At 50.7% G+C, this 10,282-nt stretch overlaps 2 non-coding genes across 2 annotated transcripts; both read right to left on the bottom strand.

The window, feature by feature from the left end:
• Positions 1-456: 456 nt before the first annotated feature.
• LOC148647512 (U2 spliceosomal RNA) lies at positions 457-649 on the bottom strand. The gene has a single exon (XR_015926904.1). It is a non-coding gene; the product is annotated as a U2 spliceosomal RNA (small nuclear RNA).
• Positions 650-7,310: 6,661 nt separating this feature from the next.
• On the bottom strand, positions 7,311-7,501 carry LOC148647511 (U2 spliceosomal RNA). The gene has a single exon (XR_015926927.1). It is a non-coding gene; the product is annotated as a U2 spliceosomal RNA (small nuclear RNA).
• Positions 7,502-10,282: the final 2,781 nt, after the last annotated feature.

Here is a 10,282-nt window from a genome sequence, read left to right as displayed (position 1 = left end):
CACACGCCTGCCTGCCGAAAAAAAAGAAAGAAAAGGTGGATATACTAAGTTTTTGGGAGGGAAAACGCCCAGCTGTCGAAAGGGGCCCGCCTGCAGGGACGGGGACGGACACACACGCAAGCAAGCAAGCAAGCAAGCAAGCAAGCAAGCAAGCAAGCAAGCAAGCAAGCAAGCCACGCCTGCCTCCCTGGGAAAAGGCTGAAAAACCTAAGTTTTTTGGAGGGAAAACGCACGGGAGCCGAAAAGGGGGCCGGCCTGCTTGCCCAGAGAGTCGAGACGCGGGAAAGCGCACAGAGGGAGCACGGGAACCGAGAGGGCGAGAGAGAGAGACAGAACACAGAGACACACAGATGGGGGACGAGGGACGAGACCCGAGAAGAAGGAGCTCCAGTCCACTTCGCTCGCTCGCTCGCTCGCTCGCTAGCTACCTACGTCTGTCTTTTCACCGCTGAGAGAAGGTGGTGCACCGCTCCCGGAGGCGCTGCAATACCGGGCCGATGCGTGGAGAGGACGGAGCAAGCTCCTGATCCAGCTCCCTGTTCCAAAAATCCGTTTAATATGTGGTCCCCCGATGGGGGACGTATCAGATATTAAACTGATAAGAACAGATTTTTTTTTTTTTTTTTATTATACAAAATACAAAATAAAACACCAAAAACTACAAATACATAAGTCCAAAAACACAATCAAAAACAAAAAACAATTACACAGCTAAATCAAAGATATCATAATCTCATCCCTTATATAGACACAACCCACCCCAATACAATTCCCCTGCTCAAAAACAAACCCACAATTAACATGAAGCAGATATACGTACATAAAATAAACAACTTACTTGAAAAACACAGTACATGATTTCCAACCCCAACCCTATTTACCATAATCCCGCCCCTTATGCAAATTACCTTCCACCCCCAAATTCACCCAACAGTCTTATTTACAAATTACAGGAACATTAAAGGACCTAGACTATTTCCAATCCCAGATATCCACTATGGATTTCCATTTCTCCTTTGCGGCATGAAAACCCCATCTTTTTATGTCCCCTTCTACCAACCCTCTCAAATTCCATAAAAGCCTTCTATATAACCCATCTACTGTACAAACAATTCCCCTCTTGACTAACAAATTCCTGGAATTCCATAACTCAAACTTAATTAAACTAACTAGCAACCATAACACAAAGCTCTTAGCGTTTGCCCCACCTCCCACCTTCAACCCATATAACACAACTGCAGGAAGTACACAGAAAGTGGAGGACAGGCTACTAAACAAAGTTTCACATTTGTTCCAGGTCCGCTGAGCAAAATTACAGTCCCAAAACACGTGGCTGATCGACTCCACCGCATGACACCCGGCTCTAGGACACTCCTGCTGCTTTGTCAGCTTATGTTTGAACAAAACCTCACGAACTGCCAAACGACCCCAAGCGGATAGCCAGTTCAAATCCATTAGATGGTGCTGTAGCCCTCTGGGCTGGACTCGCCGCCAGACCACGTTGGGGACGCCACCTACGAGGCTGGCCTCTTCAGCTTGAGTTACTGCAGAATAGAGCCGTCTGTGGTTAAGCAGGACCTGGTGATCTTTAAGCTCAGGGTGCTGTTTCAGCCAGTGTGTCGCATGCCGATAGTGCCATGGCAGATCGTTCCCATGAGGCAAACTGTTGGACCACCGAGCCAGGGCGCGCACGTGGCTAGATAGCCAGAACCTGACAAAATACTGAAAGGGATGTGAGACTGGGGAATGCAGAGCTATACACAGGCCAGACACATATATACAGTTTAGCTTTACAGGGAAGTTGGGAACTCCCCGTCCGCCTTCTTCCACTGGGCGATACATATCGACTCTGCGCACATACTCATATTTTCCCCCCCACATGAACATAAAAACCTCCCTTACCAGATATCTGTTGAAGCGCGCAGGCATGGGATACACCGATGCTAGATAAACCAGCACAGGCAGAAACACCACTTTCAGGATCAGGACTTTACCTACAAAGGACAGCTGCTTGTTCTTCCAGTGCGTCAGCTGCAGCCTAGCCTTCTCCAGCCTCTGGGACCAATTGCACCAAGCAGCATCCTGTGCCGTGAATAACACCCCTAGAATCTTAAGGGGCCCTTGACAGATGTCCAATCCATGCGCTGGTCCCAGCTGTTCTTTCCAAGGCCCGAAGAACTTGATCTGACTTTTCCCCCTGTTTAGCTTTGCACCTGACGCGAGGGAGAAGTTCTCGAAGACGTCCAAGGCCGCCTGTAGGCTAAGGTAAGAGCTGAGAAATAGGGTAACATCGTCAGCATATAATGCCACCTTAACTCTTTTTCCTCCACTCCCAGGTACGAGGATCCCGTCAATGGATGGCTCCTTCTGGACTGCCCGCGCATAAGGTTCCATATATAGTGCAAAAAGTAATGGGGACAGGGGGCAGCCCTGACGCACACCAGACTCTTGGAGAACCAGTCCTCCCAGGTGCCCGTTCACCAGAACTCTACTGCCAACCTGTGAGTACAGTATTTTTAACCAGCCCAGCATGACAGGGCCGAATCCCATCTTCTCCATCACTTGCCAGACAAAGGTGTGTGAGACATTGTCAAAAGCTTTTTCTAGGTCCAAGCTGGCGATCAGCAACGGGACGTTCCTGTTCTCGGACCACGCTATCACATCCCGTACTAGTTGGAGGGTCCAGCTGGCACGCCGACCTCGAACCCCGCAGGTTTGGTCCCAACCGATCACATGAGCTAGGACCCCCTTCAAGCGGTTTACCAGCACTTTAGCGATCAGCTTATAGTCCACGCACAACATCTGCAGCGGCCTCCAGTTCTTAAGGTCCTTTGCAGGTCCCTTTTTATACAACAGTGTGAGGATTCCCTCCCTCATAGACTCACACATAGCCTTCCTACGAAAGATTTCCTCCGTCACCTGAAGTAAGATTGGCCCTAAGATATCCCAGAACGTCCGATAAAATTCGGCTGGTAGTCCGTCTTTACCTGGTACCTTACCAGCCTTCATGCCGAGCAGAGCGTCGCCAAGTTCCTGCAAGCTTATAGGAGCCTCCAACTGTTCTTGGGCTTTGACAGGAACCTGCGCTGTAATACCGCTCAGCAGCTTTGCACCCATGGCCTCGTCCACCGTCTTTAGGGAAAAAAGACATTGGTAAAAGTGCCTCACCACTTCCAGCATCTCCTCACTACTAGTAACTATTTTCCCCTCCGAAGTCTGAATGCCAGTCATCACACTGCGCTTCTGTCTCTGACGAATTTGCCGGAAGAAAAAACTGGAACATGTTTCGTGAGATTGTATGAACTGCACGTGGGCTCTGAACAGGTAACTCCTTGCCTTTTGCTCGTGATAAGTGCGCAGTTCAGCTTTAGCTGCTGCAATATCTTCAGGGCACACTGACATATCCTTATTACACTGGGAAAACAAGGTGTTTAATCTTTCCTGCAGCGCCCTGCCCTTCTGCCGCTCACGCTTGAGCCTTGCTCTGCCATAAATTCTGGTCTCCTTTCTAATTTTCTTTTTTAAGTGTTCCCACCAATCAATCAGGGGAGTCCCCAGATTCCTCTCCTTCCACCATGTTTGCAATTTGTACCTCATTACCTTGACATATTCGTCTTCTCTTAGGTTCTCCGTATTTAACTTCCACACCCCACGCCCAAACTGGTTCCTTAAATGTGGAAAATGGGCCTCTACTAGGGCATGGTCAGAAAAACCTACCGGCAGCACCACCACCTTCTCCACAGGTACGTCCAGTGAGGCGAATACATAATCAAGGCGCTTCACAGTACCTTGAGCGTTCCTCCACGTGGCCTCTGCTTTCTCCTTTCGGATCCGGTAGGCGCAGTCGTAAAGTCCAAACTGTGCTAGAAGAAGATTGAGCTGCTTTGCCCCTGGATCCCTCTTATCTTGGAGGTCCACGTTAAAGTCTCCTCCCATGATGATCCATTTGTTGGTAAGGCAAACAGGATAAAGTTCCTTAAAGAAATCTGCCCGTAAAGCCATCATTGCCGGGGCATACACACACACACACCGAAAGCAATTCTCACCCGAACAAATATCCAAATATAAGGCTCTCCCAGGCACTACATTCACACATTTCTCCACTATAAAATTGCGATTGCCAAATAAAACTCCAACTCCCGAGGAGTGGACACCTCCGATATTCCATCTAGAATCTCCTCTGTCCCACTCACGAGTGAACTGTATGACGTCTCTTTCATCTTTTAGATGGACTTCCTGCACCAAACAAATATCAAAAACCATGGTTTTCAGGTAAGAAAAAAAGGCCGTCCTCTTTACTAAGTTCCTTAAACCCCGAATATTTAAAGTTAATATTTTCAACATTAGGGGGCAGTAAAAAGGCTCATCAGCTCCATGTAGGCTTGACGCACTGACGCCTCCCTTTGTCCCTGCAAATATAGTTTATCTATTTTACCTCCTGATCGCGTACAGCCAACTGACACTCCTTCATGCAACCTCAGCACACGTCGGAAGTTTGACGGCCGGGGCGGGTACTGCACGTTTCCGTTCTTCCAGGCACAGGCCTCCAAAAACTGCAGCGGGACCTCCAGAATCTTCAGCACTTTGTCAGGGCGCCTTTCCACCCCCACCTCGTACATCTCCTTCAGTTCTCCCTTGTCCCTTATCCATTTCTTTACAAAGTCACCCAACAACATCTTCTTATTGGTCGCATCTATCTGGTTGCGGCCCTTTACTTCGAGGGTTGAAATCTCCTCACCAGAGTGCTCACAACGCACGACAATCCCTGCCGGAGATAGCCCTTGCTCATTGAAGGTCCTAGGCCAGACTATTTTGCTGGCCTTTTCGTCCCATTTACAGAACTTCTTGAACCTCATAGGTACCTCAGCGAATATAAAGACATCTCGTTCTTCTCTCTGCAGGGCGACGCGTGGCTGCATGTGTTCTTCTGAGGCTTCTGCCGAGGTCGGGGTCATCTCCGTTTCTGGAATGACAAAGCCTGAGGACATACCCGACTCTGCCGTAAGGGGGGGGTCACCCACACCACTTACCTCGCCCTCCGACCCTAGTGGAGTAGATTCGGCCTGGGCCAACGAATCTGTGGCCATCGACTCAAGGTATTCCATGGGATCTACACCCGATTTCTTCACCAAGGGCGGCACATCATTTTCCGCCTTTCTTTTCACAACTTTCCTGGCCTGGACGGTGTCCATGGCCTCCTCTTCATCCACTCTGTCCCCCCAGTCTGACCCTACTTCCTCCGCAGAGGGCAGGCTTGATTCCTCAGCCAACGCTCTTATATGCTCTAGCGCGGCGAGCGAGACCCCACCTTCCTCCTCTGCGCTCCCCAGGACCTCCTCAGCACTCACCGGAGCCTCCGTCTCTTCTTCGCCGCTGCGATCTTCTGCTGAGGTAAGTGCTGTTGCCGTCTGCCTGTGGTCCGTTACCTCCTGCCCTTGATCCACACCCTCAGGTTCCATCACCTCCTCGCCAGCGTCAGGGACCAGCGACGCCGGTGCCGGGCCCTCTGCTGCATCTTCTGCCTGGTGAACTGAGGTAACACTTGCTGCCGATGTGCCACCCGCCACGGCTGCGAAACTCATACCTTTCTTTGGGCACGCCCTGTAAATGTGCCCAGAGACCCCGCACAGATTACATTTCGGCTCAGCCCTGCACATGAAGGTGCTGTGCCCCACAGTATCACACCTTCGACAGACCTCCACATCACAGTCAGCAGCATAATGGCCCTTCTGCCTGCATCGTCTACACGCCAAGGGTTGATCAGGGTAGTACAGATAACCTGTATAAGTTCCAATTGAGAAGTTAGCAGGAGGGTGCAAGAGCCCATCTTCAGCACTAGGGTCCGCTCTGAAACGCACCAGAAATTTCCTTTTCCCGTTCCAGACTCTCTTCCTATCCATCTCCTTGATACCCGTGCCCTGAACGTCAACAAATCTTTTAAGAAAATTAACAATGTCTGCGTCTGGGGTAAAAGGGTTGTTCATATGGACCCATATGGGTCTCGCCTCCCGTGCAAACAAAGGTTCAAGGAAAAAATGAACAAAAGGTTCCTCCAGTCTGCGAGCAGTCAAAACAGACCAAACTTTCGTGCACTGTTCAGCAGAGTAAAGTGACAAATCAAAAATCTTTTTACCTGGAAAGTCCTGGAGGCAATAGATCTCTTCAGGCTGTAAGGACAAATGCTTGAAAAGGACTTCATCCTCGAAAGCATCCCTCTTGGCAAAATCCTTGTCAGAAGCCTCCACTCGCAGCACAAAACGCACAGTATGCCTTGGTCTTGCATTCTTGCTTGAAGTCCTCTCCATCTTGTGTAGAGTGGCCGGAATCCTATCCGCCACAAAGAAAAAATCGCCGTCGCCTGGAAAAAGCCGCGCCGTCCACCCCTTCCCGCCTTTGACTCAGAGCCCAAGCCGCGGTCAGGCCACGCACTCAGGATCTTCGCCAAAAGGCCGAGAAGCGATGCCCACAAAGGCGCGGACCGACGCGCGGGCGTTCCGCTGGCGCACAGTGGCGCAGGCCGACTCCTCTGGAGCCCGGGACCCGCGCAGCTGCCGGCCTCCCTGCAGCCAGAGGCCTGCCGCGGGACTCTGCTCCCCCTCTCTCTTGCCTGCCCGCCTGCCTTCCTGCCAGTCCCGGGCGGGGGCCCTGCTCTTTGATCTTCTGTCAACGGCCCGACAACGACCGCAGCCGCAGGGGGCGCCAGCCGCCCGGCCTCCTTAGCTTAGGCCCCTCCCACCGGCAGCAGCTGCGCCCAACCGGCTGCAAGCCAAAGCCGAGCGCCAGCACCTGCGGGCAGAGGCAAGGGGCAGCTCTCTCTCGGGAGGGAGGGAGGGACGGGGACGCGCGCGCACACACACACGCCTGCCTGCCGAAAAAAAAGAAAGAAAAGGTGGATATACTAAGTTTTTGGGAGGGAAAACGCCCAGCTGTCGAAAGGGGCCCGCCTGCAGGGACGGGGACGGACACACACGCAAGCAAGCAAGCAAGCAAGCAAGCAAGCAAGCAAGCAAGCAAGCAAGCAAGCAAGCCACGCCTGCCTCCCTGGGAAAAGGCTGAAAAACCTAAGTTTTTTGGAGGGAAAACGCACGGGAGCCGAAAAGGGGGCCGGCCTGCTTGCCCAGAGAGTCGAGACGCGGGAAAGCGCACAGAGGGAGCACGGGAACCGAGAGGGCGAGAGAGAGAGACAGAACACAGAGACACACAGATGGGGGACGAGGGACGAGACCCGAGAAGAAGGAGCTCCAGTCCACTTCGCTCGCTCGCTCGCTCGCTCGCTAGCTACCTACGTCTGTCTTTTCACCGCTGAGAGAAGGTGGTGCACCGCTCCCGGAGGCGCTGCAATACCGGGCCGATGCGTGGAGAGGACGGAGCAAGCTCCTGATCCAGCTCCCTGTTCCAAAAATCCGTTTAATATGTGGTCCCCCGATGGGGGACGTATCAGATATTAAACTGATAAGAACAGATTTTTTTTTTTTTTTATTATACAAAATACAAAATAAAACACCAAAACTACAAATACATAAATCCAAAAACATAATCAAAAACAAAAACTATTACACAGCTAAATCAAAGATATCATAATCCCATCCCTTATATAGACACAACCCGCCCCAACACAACTCCCTTACTCAAAAACAAACCCACAATTAACATGAAACAGATATACGCACATAAAATAAACAAATTACTTGAAAAACACAATAAATGATTTCCAACCCCAACCCTATTTACATGATCCCGCCCCTTATGCAAATTACCTACCACCCCCAAATTCACCCCAACAGTCTTATTACAAATTACAGGAACATTAAAGGACCTAAACTATTTCCAATCCCAGATATCCACTATGGATTTCCATTTCTCCTTTGCAGCATGAAAACCCCATCTTTTTATGTCCCCTTCTACCAACCCTCTCAAATTCCATAGAAGCCTTCTATATAACCCATCCACTGTACAAACAGTTCCCCTCTTGACTAACAAATTCCTAGAATTCCATAACTCAAACTTAATTAAACTAACTAGCAACCATAACACAAAGCTCTTAGCGTTTGCCCCACCTCCCACCTTCAACCCATATAACACAACTGCAGGAAGTACACAGAAAGTGGAGGACAGGCTACTAAACAAAGTTTCACATTTGTTCCAGGTCCGCTGAGCAAAATTACAGTCCCAAAACACGTGGCTGATCGACTCCACCGCATGACACCCGGCTCTAGGACACTCCTGCTGCTTTGTCAGCTTATGTTTGAACAAAACCTCACGAACTGCCAAACGACCCCAAGCGGATAGCCAGTTCAAATCCATTAGATGGTGCTGTAGCCCTCTGGGCTGGACTCGCCGCCAGACCACGTTGGGGACGCCACCTACGAGGCTGGCCTCTTCAGCTTGAGTTACTGCAGAATAGAGCCGTCTGTGGTTAAGCAGGACCTGGTGATCTTTAAGCTCAGGGTGCTGTTTCAGCCAGTGTGTCGCATGCCGATAGTGCCATGGCAGATCGTTCCCATGAGGCAAACTGTTGGACCACTGAGCCAGGGCGCGCACGTGGCTAGATAGCCAGAACCTGACAAAATACTGAAAGGGATGTGAGACTGGGGAATGCAGAGCTATACACAGGCCAGACACATATATACAGTTTAGCTTTACAGGGAAGTTGGGAACTCCCCGTCCGCCTTCTTCCACTGGGCGATACATATCGACTCTGCGCACATACTCATATTTTCCCCCCCACATGAACATAAAAACCTCCCTTACCAGATATCTGTTGAAGCGCGCAGGCATGGGATACACCGATGCTAGATAAACCAGCACAGGCAGAAACACCACTTTCAGGATCAGGACTTTACCTACAAAGGACAGCTGCTTGTTCTTCCAGTGCGTCAGCTGCAGCCTAGCCTTCTCCAGCCTCTGGGACCAATTGCACCAAGCAGCATCCTGTGCCGTGAATAACACCCCTAGAATCTTAAGGGGCCCTTGACAGATGTCCAATCCATGCGCTGGTCCCAGCTGTTCTTTCCAAGGCCCGAAGAACTTGATCTGACTTTTCCCCCTGTTTAGCTTTGCACCTGACGCGAGGGAGAAGTTCTCGAAGACGTCCAAGGCCGCCTGTAGGCTAAGGTAAGAGCTGAGAAATAAGGTAACATCGTCAGCATATAATGCCACCTTAACTCTTTTTCCTCCACTCCCAGGTACGAGGATCCCGTCAATGGATGGCTCCTTCTGGACTGCCCGCGCATAAGGTTCCATATATAGTGCAAAAAGTAATGGGGACAGGGGGCAGCCCTGACGCACACCAGACTCTTGGAGAACCAGTCCTCCCAGGTGCCCGTTCACCAGAACTCTACTGCCAACCTGTGAGTACAGTATTTTTAACCAGCCCAGCATGACAGGGCCGAATCCCATCTTCTCCATCACTTGCCAGACAAAGGTGTGTGAGACATTGTCAAAAGCTTTTTCTAGGTCCAAGCTGGCGATCAGCAACGGGACGTTCCTGTTCTCGGACCACGCTATCACATCCCGTACTAGTTGGAGGGTCCAGCTGGCACGCCGACCTCGAACCCCGCAGGTTTGGTCCCAACCGATCACATGAGCTAGGACCCCCTTCAAGCGGTTTACCAGCACTTTAGCGATCAGCTTATAGTCCACGCACAACATCTGCAGCGGCCTCCAGTTCTTAAGGTCCTTTGCAGGTCCTTTTTTATACAACAGTGTGAGGATTCCCTCCCTCATAGACTCACACATAGCCTTCCTACGAAAGATTTCCTCCGTCACCTGAAGTAAGATTGGCCCTAAGATATCCCAGAACGTCCGATAAAATTCGGCTGGCAGTCCGTCTTTACCTGGTACCTTACCAGCCTTCATGCCGAGCAGAGCGTCGCCAAGTTCCTGCAAGCTTATAGGAGCCTCCAACTGTTCTTGGGCTTTGACAGGAACCTGCGCTGTAATACCGCTCAGCAGCTTTGCACCCATGGCCTCGTCCACCGTCTTTAGGGAAAAAAGACATTGGTAAAAGTGCCTCACCACTTCCAGCATCTCCTCACTACTAGTAACTATTTTCCCCTCCGAAGTCTGAATGCCAGTCATCACACTGCGCTTCTGTCTCTGACGAATTTGCCGGAAGAAAAAACTGGAACATGTTTCGTGAGATTGTATGAACTGCACGTGGGCTCTGAACAGGTAACTCCTTGCCTTTTGCTCGTGATAAGTGCGCAGTTCAGCTTTAGCTGCTGCAATATCTTCAGGGCACACTGACATATCCTTATTACACTGGGAAAACAAGGTGTTT

The sequence above is a fragment of the Lepisosteus platostomus genome, chromosome 15 (genome assembly GCF_059453375.1).
Source record: "Lepisosteus platostomus isolate fLepPlt1 chromosome 15, fLepPlt1.hap1, whole genome shotgun sequence".
NCBI classification, from domain to species: Eukaryota; Metazoa; Chordata; class Actinopteri; order Semionotiformes; family Lepisosteidae; genus Lepisosteus; species Lepisosteus platostomus.
Note: the sequence above shows the minus strand (reverse complement) of the source record. Positions and strands in the feature narration are given on the sequence as shown.